The sequence below is a fragment of the Vidua macroura genome, chromosome 1 (assembly GCF_024509145.1).
Source record: "Vidua macroura isolate BioBank_ID:100142 chromosome 1, ASM2450914v1, whole genome shotgun sequence".
Classification (NCBI taxonomy): domain Eukaryota; kingdom Metazoa; phylum Chordata; class Aves; order Passeriformes; family Viduidae; genus Vidua; species Vidua macroura.
This window is the reverse complement of record NC_071571.1, coordinates 2,903,794-2,920,284: the sequence shown is the minus strand read 5'-3', so window position 1 is coordinate 2,920,284 and position 16,491 is coordinate 2,903,794. Positions and strand designations below refer to the sequence as shown.

Here is a 16,491-nt window from a genome sequence, read left to right as displayed (position 1 = left end):
GGGATGGGAATGGGACTGGGAACGGGGAGAGCGAACTGGGAACGGGGTTGGGAACGGGGACAACGGGCTGGGACCGGGGAGAGCGGGCTGGGACCGGGACTGGGACCAGGGAGAGCGGTGGGAACGGGGCTGGGGCCGGGGAGAGCGGGCTGGGAACCGGGCTGAGAACGGGGCTGAGAACCGGACTGGGACCGGGACTGGGAACCGGGCTGGGGAACGGGGCTGGGAACCGGGCTGGGAACCGGGCTGGGAACAGGACTGGGACCGGGACTGGGAAACGGGCTGGGGAACGGGGCTGGGAACCGGGCTGGGAACCGGGCTGGGAACAGGACTGGGACCGGGACTGGGAAACGGGCTGGGAACCGGGATGGGACCATGGAGAGCGAGCTGGGAACGGGAGTGGGAACTGGGAGCGGGGATGGGACCGGGACTGGGGGTGCCTCGGGATGGCGATGGCGTGTGGGGAAATCCCGCTGGGAAAAGCCAGTGTCCATAAAGGAGACAGAGGAGTCCTGCAGCTTTATTCGGGTGAAGGGAGCGAGGCCACTGGGGCACATCCCCGCGGGGTTTTCTCTCTCGAGGTTTCGGAGGGCGCAGCCTCCCTTTATCCCAAACTCCCGGCCGCTCGTTGCCCTCTTCCTTCCCCCGCTGGCCGAGGTACCGGGAAGGTGCAGCCTTCCCGACCCGCCTGCCTCACATCCCCCCTTGAACACGTTATTTACCCCCAAAGTTTAGGAACTCAGGCTCGTGCGGCCCCATTTGGCTGTGTCAGGAGTCAAACTGCCCGGGCTCTGTAACAAATTTGCTGCTTGAAGTTTATAATATTGAGATATTGAGCCCCATTTCAAAGCCGTTCACAACCATCCCCTCACCCATGGAATTGCTTGTAAAGACATCAGCACACATCTTCCCTATCAGGAATGGGGTTGGGGATGAAAATGGGAATGGGGACAGGGTGTAGGGATGGGGATGAGGCTGGAGATGAGGATGTAGTGTGGGAATAGGGATGGGTGCAGGGTTGGGATTAAATACCCAAGACGGTATTTTTTGTTTGGACTTAGATGTTTATTAGTTTTTATCTATGTTACAATCTCACAGACTATGAGTTCTACAGCACTTCACTCTGACAAACTAAAAATGGAGTCTTATCTCTTTCTCTGCAAGGTTTTTTTAAAGATAAACTGTCTAATTAAGAAATGACACTTAAATTATTTTTACTTTTAACCTAACAACTAATTACCCATGGCTTGTAATGTGGATTTTATCTAATACCACCTAAACCGATGAAGAAGAAGGTGAATAAGAAGGATTAGTCTCTGTCCTAAAATTTTTATCTGCTTTATATATATTATTATATTCTAAAACCTTTAAGTTTTCTACTATGTGATATTACACACTTCTATTCAAACTATACACTTATAATCTCAGTTTTATCATTCAATTTTGGAAGTCTTTACAGCCTCAGGTCAATGCAGTGTTCTCTCGGGGGTCAGTGCCTGTCAGCACAGAAAGTCTGAAATTCTCAGTAACCATGGTTCCAACAGGGGTGGGACTGGATAACCTTTAATAATCTTCCCAAACCCAAACCATTCTGTGTTTCGCATTGCAGGTGTTGCAACAGTAGCACAACACAGACTGCTCTCACAGGACATTCATCTGAAAAAAAAACAGCAGAATAAAAAGAGTAAACAAGAAATCATTCCTGAACAAGGGAGCTCTGAACTCAAAAACCATGATGTGGAGCTGCTATCTGAGGTGTTGCTGTCTCTAAGCAGTAGCAGCCCTGCTCAGCACCACGTGCAGTGAGTAACCACTGGTGTTCTGCTGTTCCTCTGACAGCTTCCACTCCCCACGAGCACATCCCACTGCTGCAGGTCTGCCTTGCTTCACAGTCTGACCATCCCTGCTGAGGGTTGCTGCTTTGAACACATCCCACTAGCCCAGGTTGCTCCAAGCCCTGTCCAGCCTGGCTTTGAACATTTCCAGTTTGATTGCAGAGTCTAAACATTTATAAGGAAAAAAAAATATTTTCATCTACACACCAGCAATGATCTACCCAGTGGCGCAGGAGAGAAACAAAAAGCTGATTTTTCCTTTGCCACAACCTCAGCTGTAAGAATGTGAACAATGAGGCACAGAGCACCACTGAAGTTCCAAAGAAAATAAGTTTACATGCAGACAGGCTTGAGCCAGATAAGCTGACACAATCTGTACCCCACATGAGAAGCTTTGCCAGGGAATTTGAAGCCAATCTTTGGTTCCATTTTTAAGCAGAAAATCCTTATGTCAAAGAAAAAAAAACTGTAGAGAAAAGCATGGACTGAGTATTTGGGGCAAAAGGCATAAAAATAAACCTAAATACTGGAGTGTTGGGAGAATTTTTCTGTGTTAAACACAACAAACAAACAAGAAAACCACAAAACAACTGAACCCAGGGCACATTCTGAAATGGCAGCATGGTTTATGCATATAAAATAGGAATATATTTGAAGGTTTCCTTCCTCAGGGTGCTATGGAGTAGGGTCAGCACACTTTAGAAATGGCACATGCAGGGTCAGGCAGCCCAGCCAAGGGGATCACACAAACTCAGGCATTATTCTCTAAGTCCCCAGGGAGCTGGGGAAGTGCCAGCCAACATGAGTAGGGCCTTGCTGTGAAAATACCTTGCAGTTATTTCACTGAATGGGTTTTTAGGCTGTATTAAATGCAAATTCACTTCTTGCCATGGCATGGGGGTTAAAAAGAGGCAGGGCACTCATCTACTCAGCTCCCCACAGCACTCAGGAGAGTGTGATTTTTTGACTGACCTCCTGTTTGAATTATCTTGCCAGCCTCAGAACTAAAGACTGGTTTATTAGATTGCTTGCCTTTGGGATTTTTTTTTTTAGGATTTAATGATCCTAGCCATGACTGGGAAAGAACAGAGCATGTCAAATACTATAACTTTCCCTAAAAAATTTAAATTAAACCAGAAGAGAACACACTGACATGCAAAACCCTTGACAGCTCTCTGGATGAACACAAGTTGGCATTTGGTGGTTGTGTTAAAATAGACAGAATGGCTTGTTAGAGCTCAAATGTCTTCACCACCACTTCCTGAGTGAGCAGGAGGGCTGGACACTAATCCTGGGTTTAAAAGGCCACAGTGCTGGTTCCAAGGTAAATAATTGTGAATTACTCAAGTGATAGCACACAGCTCTGCCTGAAAGGAAAGGTACACCCTGGTCTGACAGACAAAGCTCTGGCAGGCTTTACGCCTTTCACAAATGTTTATTTATGGTTATGTGGATGCACCTTGTGGGTGTCTGAGTAGTGGAGTTAAACCACTGCTGTGTATCTGAAGGTTTAGATGGGATATTGGGAAGAAATTCTTCCCTGTGAGGGTGGAAGGCCCTGGCACAGGGTGCCCAGGGAAGCTGTGGCTGCCTCTGGATCCCTGGAAGTATCCAAGACCAGGCTGGACAGGGCTTGGAGCAGCCTGGGACAGTGGAAGGTGTTCCTGCCCATGGAAGGGGGTGGAATGGGATGAGCTTTAGTGTCCCTTCCAACCCAAACTATTCTGGGATTCTGTGACCTTAGATATGCAACCAGGGAACACAAAACATTGCAAAGTGGGGGAGGAGTGTAAGATTAAAACCTCAGCACACTCAATTTTACACCTGTCCAGGAAGCAGGGCCTCCATGAAAAGGTGCAGGAGGAGCTATCAGTCACTTTCTGAGTGGAGGTTTGATGTCTTACCCACAAGAGTGGATCATTCACTCCTGTGACAGTGGCTGGCAAGACCAGGTAGCTCAGCACCTTCAGGCACATTTCTGTCTCACACTGTCAGAAGGGTGACAGGATGTCACCAGAGATGTCATTAAACATTTTGTGTCACCAACACATCAGTGTAAGACCCTGGCTGAGCTCGACATTCACACAGGAATGACAGTCTCCAAATCACATCACAATGCTCAAGTCATTTCTTCCCAAAATAACCATGATGGAGTAACTTAGGACATAAAGCCTTAAATTTCCATTTCCTAAGAATTTGGGAACCAGATTTCTTAACCTCTAGAACAACTGATTTAATACTTTAGCAGGAGGTAAATCCTTTTATTTGCTGTACATTATTGCAGAAGAACATGTCATATTTTGTAATTCAAATCCTCAGTCTTGTGAGCATTTGATGAGCACGTGGGAGGTTTATTTGTCTGACTGCTCTCCCTGAACTGAATGCATCCATGCCTTTAAGAAATGCAATTGTGGCTTGCTTAAATGTGTTCAGGATATAGGGTTTGTTTAAAACTTAAAATGGGAAGAATCACTGAATAATTATTCTGCTTTTTAATATTCATGTTAATAGTTTCTTGTTAATATATAAAAAGGCACAGGATACTGATTCCGATGGAATGTGTAAGTAGTTTTCAAAAGTATCTAGAAGCACATGTCAAAGAAAAGATAAGTGATATTTCCCACATGAACTAGAGCTTCCAACTACTTTCATCCCAGAGAATTCTGTGAACCTTATGTGGTTTTTCTACTTGGTAATGCTCAGCAGGACTCTCTAAAGTCCCGACTTAATTTCCTTTTTAAGCCAGGAAAGCTTTCTCCATTCACAACCTCTGGCAAGGAGTTCTAAGGTTCATCTGCCCACAGCATGAGGAGACATCTCTTCTTCCCCTGTATTAATATTGAAATATGCAAATCCACGCTGACCTTATTTCTGTGTTTGTTGTTTGGGTTTGGTTTTTTGTTTGGTTTTTTGGGTTTTTTTTGGGTGTTTTTTTTGTTTGGTTTTTTTTGTTTGTTTGTTTGTTTGTTTGTTTTTGGGGTTTTTTTTGGTTGGTTTTTTTTTTAATGATGAATTTACCCTGAGTTCTCGTGTCTTTGCCATGTTATCATGGCTTACATACAGATAATTTCCATTGCTCCTGCTGTCCCTGTCCCATGAACGCTGAGCAAACCCGGAGCCTCTGGGTTTCCTCTTCCACTCCTTGGCTCACGCTCCAAGGACAAAGAAAGCAGCTCCCAGCAGCTTTTCACTTTCTGCCCAGGTTTTACAGGTGCTACAACTGACACAACGGGCTTGAAGTCTTCTGACACCCTGCTGCTCATCCCTGTCCCGCTCTGGCACGATGGTTTTGGTGAGGGCAGATCAGAGAATGAAGGCAGAAAAAAAGAGGAGATTCACCCACTCCTCCGTGTGAGCTCTGCCAGCTCCGTGCTCGGAGCCCCGGGGCAGGCGGTGCAACCAAAGGAGCAGTTCAGGAGGAGGTGAGAGTGTTCTGAGCTTTGAGGAGGTTTCACGTTACGTTCACTCCGGAGTCAAGCAGCAGCTCGGAATATTTTTATCAGCAGGGAGCCCCGAGTACTTTGACTTTTAAAAGCCTGGACAGCATAAGCAATAAACCAGATGTGCTTTCTGTCTGCTAAATTCAGCCCCATCACCGAGGCTTCACTCTGTGTCCATTTGCAGTCCATGTGAAACGGGGACTAGAGGGCACGATGCCTCTGGAAAGGGAATTAATAATCAATTACATGTTTATACCGGCAAATAATCCCACCACTGTAATACATAAGTGACCAGAATGGGAATAAGCTTTGATTTTATTCTATTATTTCCTACTTCCCTCTGCCAGGAAGAGCTGCTTGGCAAAGCAGGGCAGGCAGAGCCAGATCTGCAGCCCGGCTCAGGCAAGGACCAGGGGCAAGGCATGGTGCTGAAACAGAGCTCTCAAGCCCAGGGCTGCAGGTTTGTGAAAAAATGCATATTTTATGATTGACTTTTCGTAAATATTACAATGAATGTTATATGTGTAATGTTAGAATTATATTAATTCTCTTAAGTAGTGTGTTAAATATAGTTTTAGGTTATAACATAATGTTAAAATAGAAACTCTACGATGTAAGATATTTTTTCCTAGCTCAAGAAAAGGGATAAGATAATAATGAAACTCTTTGCACAGAGATAACAGCGACAGGACACACAAAGAGTTACAGTCTCCTTACCAGAAAAGACAAACATTCTTCCACCTTCTCTCCATCTTCATGGAACCACCAGGATTAAGGGGAAGAAGTTGACAAAAACCAGAAAAATTCTTAATTTGCAAGGACTTTATGCACCATGTATGAGATATATGAATATCCAACAGGCTGTTGCTTTTAGGGGTTATTCCTTTGTTCCCAAGGCATGATTTTGGCAGCTCAGTGCCCAAAAACATCCAGTAAAAACGTCCGTAATTCTTTGCTTTTTATTGTCTCATAGTGTCCTAATCCTCACTGTCCAAATTTTTATTACTCCAATTTTATTACTATTTTTTTCATAACTATTTTATTACTAATAAACTTTTAAGATTAAAAAAAAAAAAAAAAAAAAAAACAAAAAAACAAGTGATTAGCGTTTTTCACAAGGTTCATGGGCAAAAACTCCAAGCAGGAATTCTCGGGTTTCCACAGCAGCCTGATCCCACGTTCCAGCTGCCCTGCACCAGCTGACCCCGAGCACCTGCAGCTACAGAAGAGCCTGGGAGGGGCAGGGAAGGGGCTGCAGAACCTGTTGGTGCACTCAGGGCTGTGACAGTCACCTCCTTTCCCATCCCTGTTTGTCCCCACGTGTTACAAAGGTCCCGCTTTGGAGAAGCAGGTGTGAAATGCTTGGTGCACAGATACCGTCCCTCCGAGGCCAGATTCACCCCAGGGTGTCCAGGGGACACCAGGTTGGGGTGCAAAGCTCTGTGGATGCTCCCAACAGGCTTTGCTCTGCTGGGATCACAGATGGGGCAGTGATGTGGCAGGGCTTCTGTCCCCTTCAAGGAAGTGTCAGGGCTTCTGTCCCCTGCTGTCCCCTCTCAAAGGACCACAAAGATGTTCTGAGGGCTGGGGCACTTCTGCTCTAGAGTCAGGCTGAGAGACTTGGAGAACTGAAGGCTCCAGGGAGACCTTAAAGCAATTCCCAGTAGCTAAAGGGGCTCCAAGAGAGCTGGAGAGGGACTTGGGACAAGAGCCTGGAGTGACAGGACAAGGGGGCTTCCCACTGCCAGAGGGCAGGGATGGATGGGATATTGGGAAGGAATTCTTGGCTCTGAGGGTGCTGAGGCCCTGGCACAGGGTGCCCAGAGAAGCTGTGCCTGTTCTGGATCCCTGGAAGTGCCCAAGGCCAGGCTGGACAGGCTTGGAGCACCCTGGGATAGTGGAAAGTGTCCCTGCCATGGCAGGGGGTGGAACTGGACGATCCCTTCCAGCCCAGGCCACTCTCAGATTTTATGAAAGATGTTGGCAGTCACTTCATTCATCTGGGACTGTGGCTGAGAATGAAGGGGACAATCCTGTGAGCAAGGCAGAGACCTAATCCTGAGAGTGCAGGCCAGGGCAGGACAGAGCCAGAGCACTCAGGTGGGGCAGTGACCTGGAGGGGAATGGAAATGCAGGTGACAACCCCTGAGAGCCTCCCAGCATGGCCTTGGTCCCACAGCACCTGGGCAAGGGAGCACAGCAGGTCCAGTGAGAGTGGCCAAGAGTCCAGCAGATGCCAGACAAATGCACAGCATGGAGGCAGGTCCAGGAAGCCAGGAGCAGGTCAGGATCAGCAAGGCACAAGGCAGGGCACAGAGAGACCTCAGCATCCCTCAGGCAAGGGAATGAGCTTCAGTGCAGCTCCTGAAACACAGGAAAGAGACCCCAGGCAGGTCCCTCCACACACTCAGAGCTCAGCAGAAGGACCCAAGGCCATGGCTGAACCTTGTCAGAGCTGTCCCCAGCACAGGCAGCCACAATCCCAGGGAAGAGAGGAGGCTGTAGAGCTCAGTGGTGCATGCAAGGCTCTGATGAGGTCTCCTCTCTCCCTGTACATCCTCTTGTCACGCTGCATTAACATTTAAGACCAGACATAGGCCAGGAGCCTCTCCAGCCGACTGGAACTGTGAGGGAGCTGTTTGCAGCTTTGTGCTCCCTAAAACAGAGCCTCCCTCTCTCTGTTCCCTTTCCTCCTGTAATTCACAGCACCTTCGGGCTTTAAAAATTGTCAACTGCTTCATACTGGAGAGCTTTGGTGTTTCTTGGGAACTAACAGGTCATTCAGAATAAATGTTATGACAGCTCTTCCATCACTGCTGCTCTTCCTCCTCCTCAGGAGGTGCTGTGGCAGCTGAAAGCACTGACAGGACATGGTTTAAAAGCTCAGCCATTTTTCTGCCCCACAAATAAGCTAATTGACAGTATCTCTACCTGTAAATAAAGGTCAGGGTTCATCCTCTGACCTGAGAGCAGGGCTCCTGTTGATGCAGCTGAACTGTGCTCCTGATCTCCCCCCAGGACAGGCTGGCTCCTTCCTTCTGCTGGTCCATGGCTCTCTCAGAGCCTGAGTCAGTCAGGAGATGCCAACAGCATCCCAAAGCAATGCCACCATCTGCACAGTACAGCCACAGACAAGTGTCCACACCAGTGTCTGACCTTCTTCACTGGTTTGTAGGTGTCCATGTAGTCCCTGGGGTGGACATGTAATTAATTCTTTAGGAATAAAATAATTAAAGTAAGATTTGATCCTAAAAACAGTCTCATTTTCTCCTCTGATTCCCAACTCAAAAAGGGAGAGTTTCAATGTACCTGCCATCCACAAGTTGCTGACTTTTACTCCCCCCTCTTACACGACAAGTTACAGACTATGTGGAGAAATACTTGTGGAAAAATCCTATCCCAAGTGATGTCAGACAGAACAATCCCCTCATCCCTTTTAGCTCTCAGTATCTGAGGACTTGGGTCACAAGGCTGATCCTTCTGCCTTTTCCAGCTTTGTTTTTTTTTGCCTGGCCTGTGTCACTGACCAGCCTGGCTGGGCTGGGGGTCCAGCTTTTCCCTCAGTGCCAGCATGTAGGAATGCATCACTTCAGAGAGGCAGCACCGACCTTGCTTTGCAGCATCTCCTGTCCCCTGTGGCACTGTCAGACACCAGATAAAGAGCCTCTGTGCTTGATGAGTGCTCTTGCTTTCTCCAAGCCAGAAGGAATTCTTCAATTTCACAGCCTGAGTTTCCTTTGTTAACCCTTCCCCACCTGCTCTCAGGGTATTTTTATTCTTCCCAGTCTCCAAGAAGATTCAGACTGCAGGTTATGTTTGACTGATTAGCAGTAGGCAAATATGCAGTTTTATAATGTTCAAAGAACCTTTTTTCCCCCCCTGGGGATTCTTAGAATTAGTGATTTAGAGTAACAACATCATCCACCACACAAACACACCCTGCTGGAGCACCTTCATGCTGAATACACAGCACTGGAGAGGTGAACATTTTAAAAAAGCTTATCAAAAGTGGCCAGGGATAATTAGAGGGGGAATTGAGGTCTGGAAGCAGCACCCAGGAGCACCGGAGCTCACAGCCCCTCTAAAATGCTGCTGCTTAATGAATCCAGATGACAGGAGGAACTGTGGCACCTGCAGTGAGTGACACTACTGAAATAGCACACCCTGCTCATCCCAAGAGAGAGGAGCAGTGGAATTACTGCTCCCTCCACCCCTGCTTCATGTCCCTGTCCACAGGGATGCAACCTTTGAGATGTCTCATGGATTCACTGAATCATTTCGATTGGAAAAGATCTCTAAGATCGTCAAGTCCTACCATTAACCAGCAAACCATGTCCCCAAGTGCCACATCCACCCATTTTTTGAGCACTTTCAGGGAAGTATTTTACTACAATATGTAAAATATGAGGTTTTAAGGTTCAAAATTCTGGGATAATGAGAAACCAAGGAAAATCCTTTCCACAGCGAAGGTACTTTGTAGGTATCATAACAGGAGATTAGAACAAAAATATGAATCCCTGCAAACATTTTTTTTGTTTTTAAAGCATCCCAGCTGTCTTTGCTTTAAAATTCTTAGAGGCTTTAATTCGGGTTTATGATCCTTTGGGGTTGGACTTGGGGGATGAGCATCTGGAGATAAGAGAAACTGTGCCATGGCAGGGACATCTTCCCAGGCTGCTCCAAGCCCCGTCCAACCCGACCTTGGACACTCCCAGGGGTGGAGCAGCCACAGCTTCCATGGACAACCTGTGCCAGGGCCAGAAACTTTCCCATCTTGCTGCCACGTCCTTTAAGACCTCATTGCAGCCTGATCTAGAGCTGCTTCCTGAGCAATCTCTTGCAGCCTGCAGCACAAATATTTGGTGGGTATTAAGCAGGGAAGGATGTAGAAAATGACAGTGTGCTCGCATTTGCACAAATCCCAGAAGTCAGGGAGGCAGGCTCAGCCTTACAGGTGGTTTCAATGTTGTTTTCTCAATTTTCCTCCCAAGAGCCCACATTTCACTGCTCTCAGCAAATGATGCCTTTGCTCACAAATATTGTTTCTCCCAGAAACCTCCCTTCTAGGACAAAGCTTATCCAACCGTGGCACTACAGCATTCCAGTTACATTTAATCCAAATTAACTTGTCTCAGTTTTCACACATCAGGTACCACCAGTGCTGGTAACAGCCCATAAAACTGCAAGGGAGACACCAAAGCAACGGGAAAATTATTCAGAAAGTCTGCTCCATTAGGGAGAGAACAAACCAAAAGAAAATCACCGGCCTCAGGAACAGAAAATGAGCTGTGTCCCTCAAACATGATGTTTGCTGGGAATAATGTGGCATATTCATGCTGACTTTTGCAAATGCTGCAATTACTGTCTGGCTGCCCTAAATAGTCCCATTTATCTCCAGAGACTTTCTCTGCTCTGTGTGATTTTTCACGGCTCTTCCTCGGAGCTGTCTGCTCCCCGGCAGAGTTGTTTACATGCTCGTTATTTTTATGGTTTTCCTCTTCGTTTCCCTGTAAGTAGAACAGCAAATAAAAGGTGTAGAGAGGGTGTGAGTGAGTTCCTGCCAGGGGTCAGTGGCAGCTCAGTCAGGCCAAGCAGCAGAAGGTGGTTCTGACAGCGGGTTCATCCTACAATTGTTTGAGACAAGTCAATGGCTGAGGTTGACTTTAGAGAAGGAAAATGATTGATGTGGTGCTCTGGCAGGAAAACAGGAGAAAAATTAAGGCAGAGACACAGTTTTACTTCAAGAAATGAATTGTTTTCACCTCAGAATTAAGGGACACATTACTCCCATTTATAGCACCAGAAGAGTTTCAGCCACACCTTACTTGTCAGTGCCAGCAGGGATGCAGGAGAAAACGTGGCCATGGAGATTTGATTAAATACCCTTTAAGGAAGTTTTCCAATTATTTTCCTTGGCTCATATGTTCTAGCTAGACCCAGGTGCATCCAGTGTTTGGGTAAGAAATGATACTCAAAACCTTTTTCTATTCTGTGGGTTTCAGTTTGGTCAGCTCTGCGGATGTTGGTCAGCAGCACTGAAGTGGCCAGCACTTTACAGAATGTGGGAGAAAGACTTTCTAGCGTAGCCAGGATCTAACAGCCTAGGCAGAAAGAGTCACAGAATGGAATCACAGAACTGTTTAGGTTGCTAAGGTCTTCTGAAATCAAAATTAACCATTAACACTGCCAAGGCCACCACTAAACCATGTCTCTAAGTGCTACATCTACACATCTTTTAAATCCTTCCAGGAATGGTGACTGTCCTACTTCCAATGCCTGACTACCCTTCAAATGAAGAAATCTTCCCTAATATCCAATCTAAACTTGCCCTGGTGCAACTTGAGGCCATTTCCTCTCCTTCTGTCACTGTTCCCTGGGCGAAGTCATCAAACTCCAACTGGCTGCACCCTCCCATCAGGGAATTGTAGAGATCAAAAGCATCTCTGAGCCTCCTTTTCCCTGGAACCCCCAGTTCCATGGGGTTTACATACAAACCTATGTGTAGGTTTACAGCTGTTTCTTGCCTCAGAATCTGAGGCTGAATCTGTGCAGCCACTCTTGTATTGATCCTGATTTATGTTCAAAGACATTGTGTGATTTTATCACTCCTTCATTTACCCACCTCCATTAACACTTCCACATCTGACTGTCTAGTTAGATACCAACTGGCAGCAACAGCTTCATGGCTGGATTTTCCCTCATTCTGTTCCTTAATTCACCATTAAAGCTTCATTATTATTGTGATGGTAAAAGGCTTAGTTATTCATTATTACTGTCCCAAAGGCCAGGCAGATCCCCTGGACAAACACTAGGCAGATTTGAGCACCGGGACTAAATCTAACAGGGTGATGCAGAATGTCAGGGAAATTATTTCCCTGATCCATAATCCTCCATCAAAAGCAACATTTATTTGTCTTTGACCAACAACACATGATTTGATTAGGACATCCAAGCTGCAGGTACAGGATATCTCACCTACATGACACCTGCAAAAGATGATCTTGGCCATGTGGTTTCTCACACAGCCAATCCTAATTTCTCGTGCTGGGAGGGAAGTTTTGGCATGCACTGGAAGTAAGCAGGCTGGAGTTTGGCTGCTTCCTGATTCACATTTTATTTACATGTTTGAATTCAGGTTTTACTTTAGGCTCCTGTTTTACCATAAGGCAAAACCTTGCTATGCAGAGGCATAAATAAGATTTTCACTACATCATGCCAGAGTTTTATATATCTCTGTCCACCAAGATATCTTTTAGTATCAAATTAAGTGAGGCACTGAACTCCCAGCACAGATATTTTGCTGCTGCTGCAGGAAAGAGAAATTGTCATTCCCAAACAGATCGATGCAGTTTCCTGTCTCTGACAGTGGCCAGTGCTGAATGTTTCAGAAGACAATATAAATCCTTCCCTTCTTCCAACCTGCTCTATCCATAAGTGCACATACTGCATTTAATTGTTCAATCCGGAAATCTAATATCTTCATAACCTTAGCTGATTGTAATTGCATAGAGCTTTATTTATATCAACATCAATATTCATCTGGATGGGTTTTACCAGCACTGCTACCAGGAGGCACCGAGTGTTTTATTACTGCTGTTCTCTAAAGGCACTGTGCCAGTCCAGGACTTCTGGCAATCCTTCATTCCCCCGATAGAAACCGCCCCCTTCTTTGCCAGAACTCCCTGCAGGAATCCATCCTGCCTGTGCCCACAAGCCAGAATTTCACAGGGTCATAGAATCACAGAATTATTTGGGAAGGAAGGGATCTGAAAGATCATCATCTTCCAAATCTCCTGCCATGGGCAGGGACACCTCCCACTATCCCAGGCTGCTCCAAGCCCTGTCCATCCTGGCCTTGGACACTTCCAGGGATCCAGGGGCAGCTACAGCTTCTCTGGGCACCCTGTGCCAGGGCCTCACCACCCTCACAGGGAAGAATTTATTCCCAATATCCCACCTAACCCTGCCCTCTCTCAGTTTGAAGCCATTCCCCCTACTGCTGTCACTCCAGGAGTGACAAATTCCTTCTCCAGCTCTCCTGGAGCCCCTTTAGGGACTGAAAGGGGCTCTGACACGTCCCCAGACTCTTCTCTTCTCCAGGTGAACACCCCCAGCTCTCTCAGCCTGGCTCCAGACAAGAGGTGTTCCAGCCCTTGGAGCATCTCCATGGCCTCCTCTGGACCAGCTTTAGCAGATCCATGTCTGTCTTGCACTGAGGACTCCAGAGCTGGACAGGGCACCCCCAGGTGGGGTCTCATGAAGACAGAGTAGAGGGGCAGAATCACCTCCCTTGACCTGCTGACCTGAATTTTTCTGTGCCCTCACCTGTTACCAGGTTTCTCTGTTCATTCCTCAGGTTCAAGAGCAGGGAGCTGCTCCCTTTTGCCTACTCAGATCCTCTGTGAATTCCCCAGCTCGCTGCAGCTGTGGCTCTGCCAACTGCTCGGCTTTTCCTTCCTGGCACTGCTCTTGCTGTTATTATCACTCTGCTCTGGAGCCTCAGCTGCAGATTCACTGATTTAACACCAGAACAAAGCACTGTATCAATTAGTTTGACCTCCCAGCTCACAGGGGCCACTACATTTCACCCAGTTCCCTTCGCGCTGTGCCCTGAATTCTTTATTTTTAAAGCCCTGGCAGCTGTATGGATTTATCCATCCCCAACATGGCTTTGTGTGGAGTCAGCGTGGTTTCCATATGATCAAATGGTTCAGGACCAGCAGTGCATACAAATGGAGCTGCACTTGTTCCGGAGCCAATTTGGGTCTCGGAGCGATGCAGAGCTCAGCTGGTTCTGCTTGGAGCCAGCTCCAGCCTCTCTGTGCTACATGTCACACCCCTGGAGCAGGAAGTTTGGGACAGCAGTGACAAGGTGTCCCACCAGCACTCCGTGAAGTCACCTCTGGCTCAGCACAGCAAAGTGATGAATCTCTGCCGCTCTGCAGAGCTGCTTTAATGGTCCCCAGCACAGGCAGGGCCCCGAATCTCTGCCTATATTTGCATCTCAGCTAATTAACAATCCCTCCTGCGAGCCATGGCGCTGGCACTGGGCTGCAGAAGCTGTCTGAGCTAAAGCTAACAAGCTCTGAAGCACCTGAGCTGACTCAGATTCAAGTGCTTCAAGCTGCATAACAGAGTGTTCTCAGATGGTGCTGGGTGAGAATATCGAGCTGGATTTACACGTCTTTAATAATGCAAAGGCAAAAAGGTAAATTAAACTTAAGGGGAAAAAATAAAAGGAAAAATCTAGGGGAGAGGAATCATCGTGCCATGTTCCCCTCAAAAAGGTATTAATTAAATATTAGTTCCAATCGGAGTGATCCTGGGGATATTACAGCATCTTACAGGGTTGTGTGGTTGCCTCCAGCAATACACATGAATTTTCTTTTCCTACTTGCTCAGTACCATTTTTTATTTCTAATCTCTGCCTTGGTGTCACTTCTGAACAAGAGCAGGCTTTTAGGCAAAATTGCCTTATCCCTTTTCCCGACAGCAGACCGATAGAGGTTGTCAAAGTCCCTACCAAAAGCTCTCCGTTGTCACCCACTCCGAGAGCTCAGGATTCAATACGAGAGACAAGAGGCGCAGGGAGACAGATGGGATATGGCAAGAACACAGTAGCACAAACAGTCTAATTTTATTGGAAAGGGTAAAAACTCCCTTGTGCTGCTGTTCTGCAGCGTGTCCCACTTACTGGCTTTCCACGTAAGACTCCACATGCAGAACCAGACATGGCATCGTTAACCTCCACAATCTCCCAAATTCACTGGTTAATTATACGCTGTAGAAACGAACCTCTTGTTTTTGACCTAGTTTGAGTGTTACTGAGTGGGTAAATCGTGTCTGATATGAGGGAATACATTTCTGCCTTTGCATAAAGAATAGTTTTCAGTGCTAGCAAGACATCAGGGTGGGAATTTTTTTCATAATTCTGAATTATAACACCCTGAAGTAAATGAAAAAAAAAAAAATCACTTTGGGGTTGGGATCAGGCCAAGTGTGATCTTGAGACATTCCCAAGACACCGACCCACACATCAGGCATTTATTAGTTAAGGAGATATAAAAGCATCAACCCCTTTATCTACACACAGTAGAATATTTTAAAAATGGAGATGTTTTTGTAAAATTATTTGGGGAGAACTCATACTAATGCAGGCAGGGGAGCAAATAAGCATGTTGGCAGACAGGAAGGTTGTGGAGGTAGAGATCACCCTGCAGCAGCTTGGATGAAATGTGGGTTTCAAGGCCTGAAGAAGCCACAAGCACAGGAATATTCCCTGCCCCATTAAGCAATTCACACATAATGGATTAATGACTTGCTGATATTTCTATCACGCTGGGGCAGTCATTAACAAATTCTGTTTACTGCCTGGATAGCAGATGGGGCCACCTACTCGTGCCAGGGATGGAAACACTCCTAAAGCTCCAGGGCAGGATGGGGGGATGCTCAGTAATCCTTCAGGAAGTGTGTTAGTGGTTCAGGTATTGAGTGGGTTCACAGGAAATCCCAGGGCAAAGGGAAGCCTGAGTGAAGAGAACCACAGGCAGCGTTGGGATGTCTGAGGTTACAGATAGCCCTGTACCCTGTCCAAGTGTGTCCCCACATCAGTGCTCCTTCCCAGAAAAAGTCCTGGGATAAAGGTTTTGCTTGAGATGTGCTATTTCCTCCCCTTTAGCTCTCCATACTCAAATGCTGACCTGGGGATTTTTTAATGAAGCCCCTTTTTGCTGTTTCCATTTGTTCAACAGATAAACTGCCTACCAGCCTTTCACTTTTAATTTTGTGTGTGCTCAGCACTGAGGCCTGGCGTAATTAAAGCCCCTTTTAAATTATTCTGGATTGCAATATTTACTTTTTGTAACAAATACCAAAGAAATGGCTTTGCATGACTGACTGACTGAAGGAAACACTCCAGGTGCTCGTCTGTTCTTCAGTAACAAGTTCTTTAAAATTTAAATGTAGAATTTTCCGGCTCTTTTTTTATCTTTCAATGCTCAAAACCTCAGTGACCCCCGTGAACAGCTCTGAGACAGTTCTTCTCCTGGTGTCAACTCTTTGCATCCCTCCTGGAGCAAAATCTGCATGGAGCAGTGAAGAGTGAGATTTTGAACAAGCAGCCATGAATTTGTCTCACCAAAGTATTCTGAGCTCCAGCCCCTGAACTCAAATGACCCAGATAATGAAAAGCTTTGTTGGAAATTCCTTCTCCTCCT

General features: G+C 46.5%; 1 long non-coding RNA gene across 1 annotated transcript; it reads left to right on the top strand.

Annotated features, from left to right (window-relative positions):
- The first annotated feature begins 431 nt into the window (after positions 1 to 431).
- Positions 432 to 2,366, top strand: LOC128810905 (uncharacterized). Its single transcript, XR_008438173.1, has 2 exons — positions 432 to 1,755; positions 1,840 to 2,366. It is a non-coding gene; the product is annotated as an uncharacterized LOC128810905 (long non-coding RNA).
- The last annotated feature ends 14,125 nt before the right edge of the window (positions 2,367 to 16,491 follow it).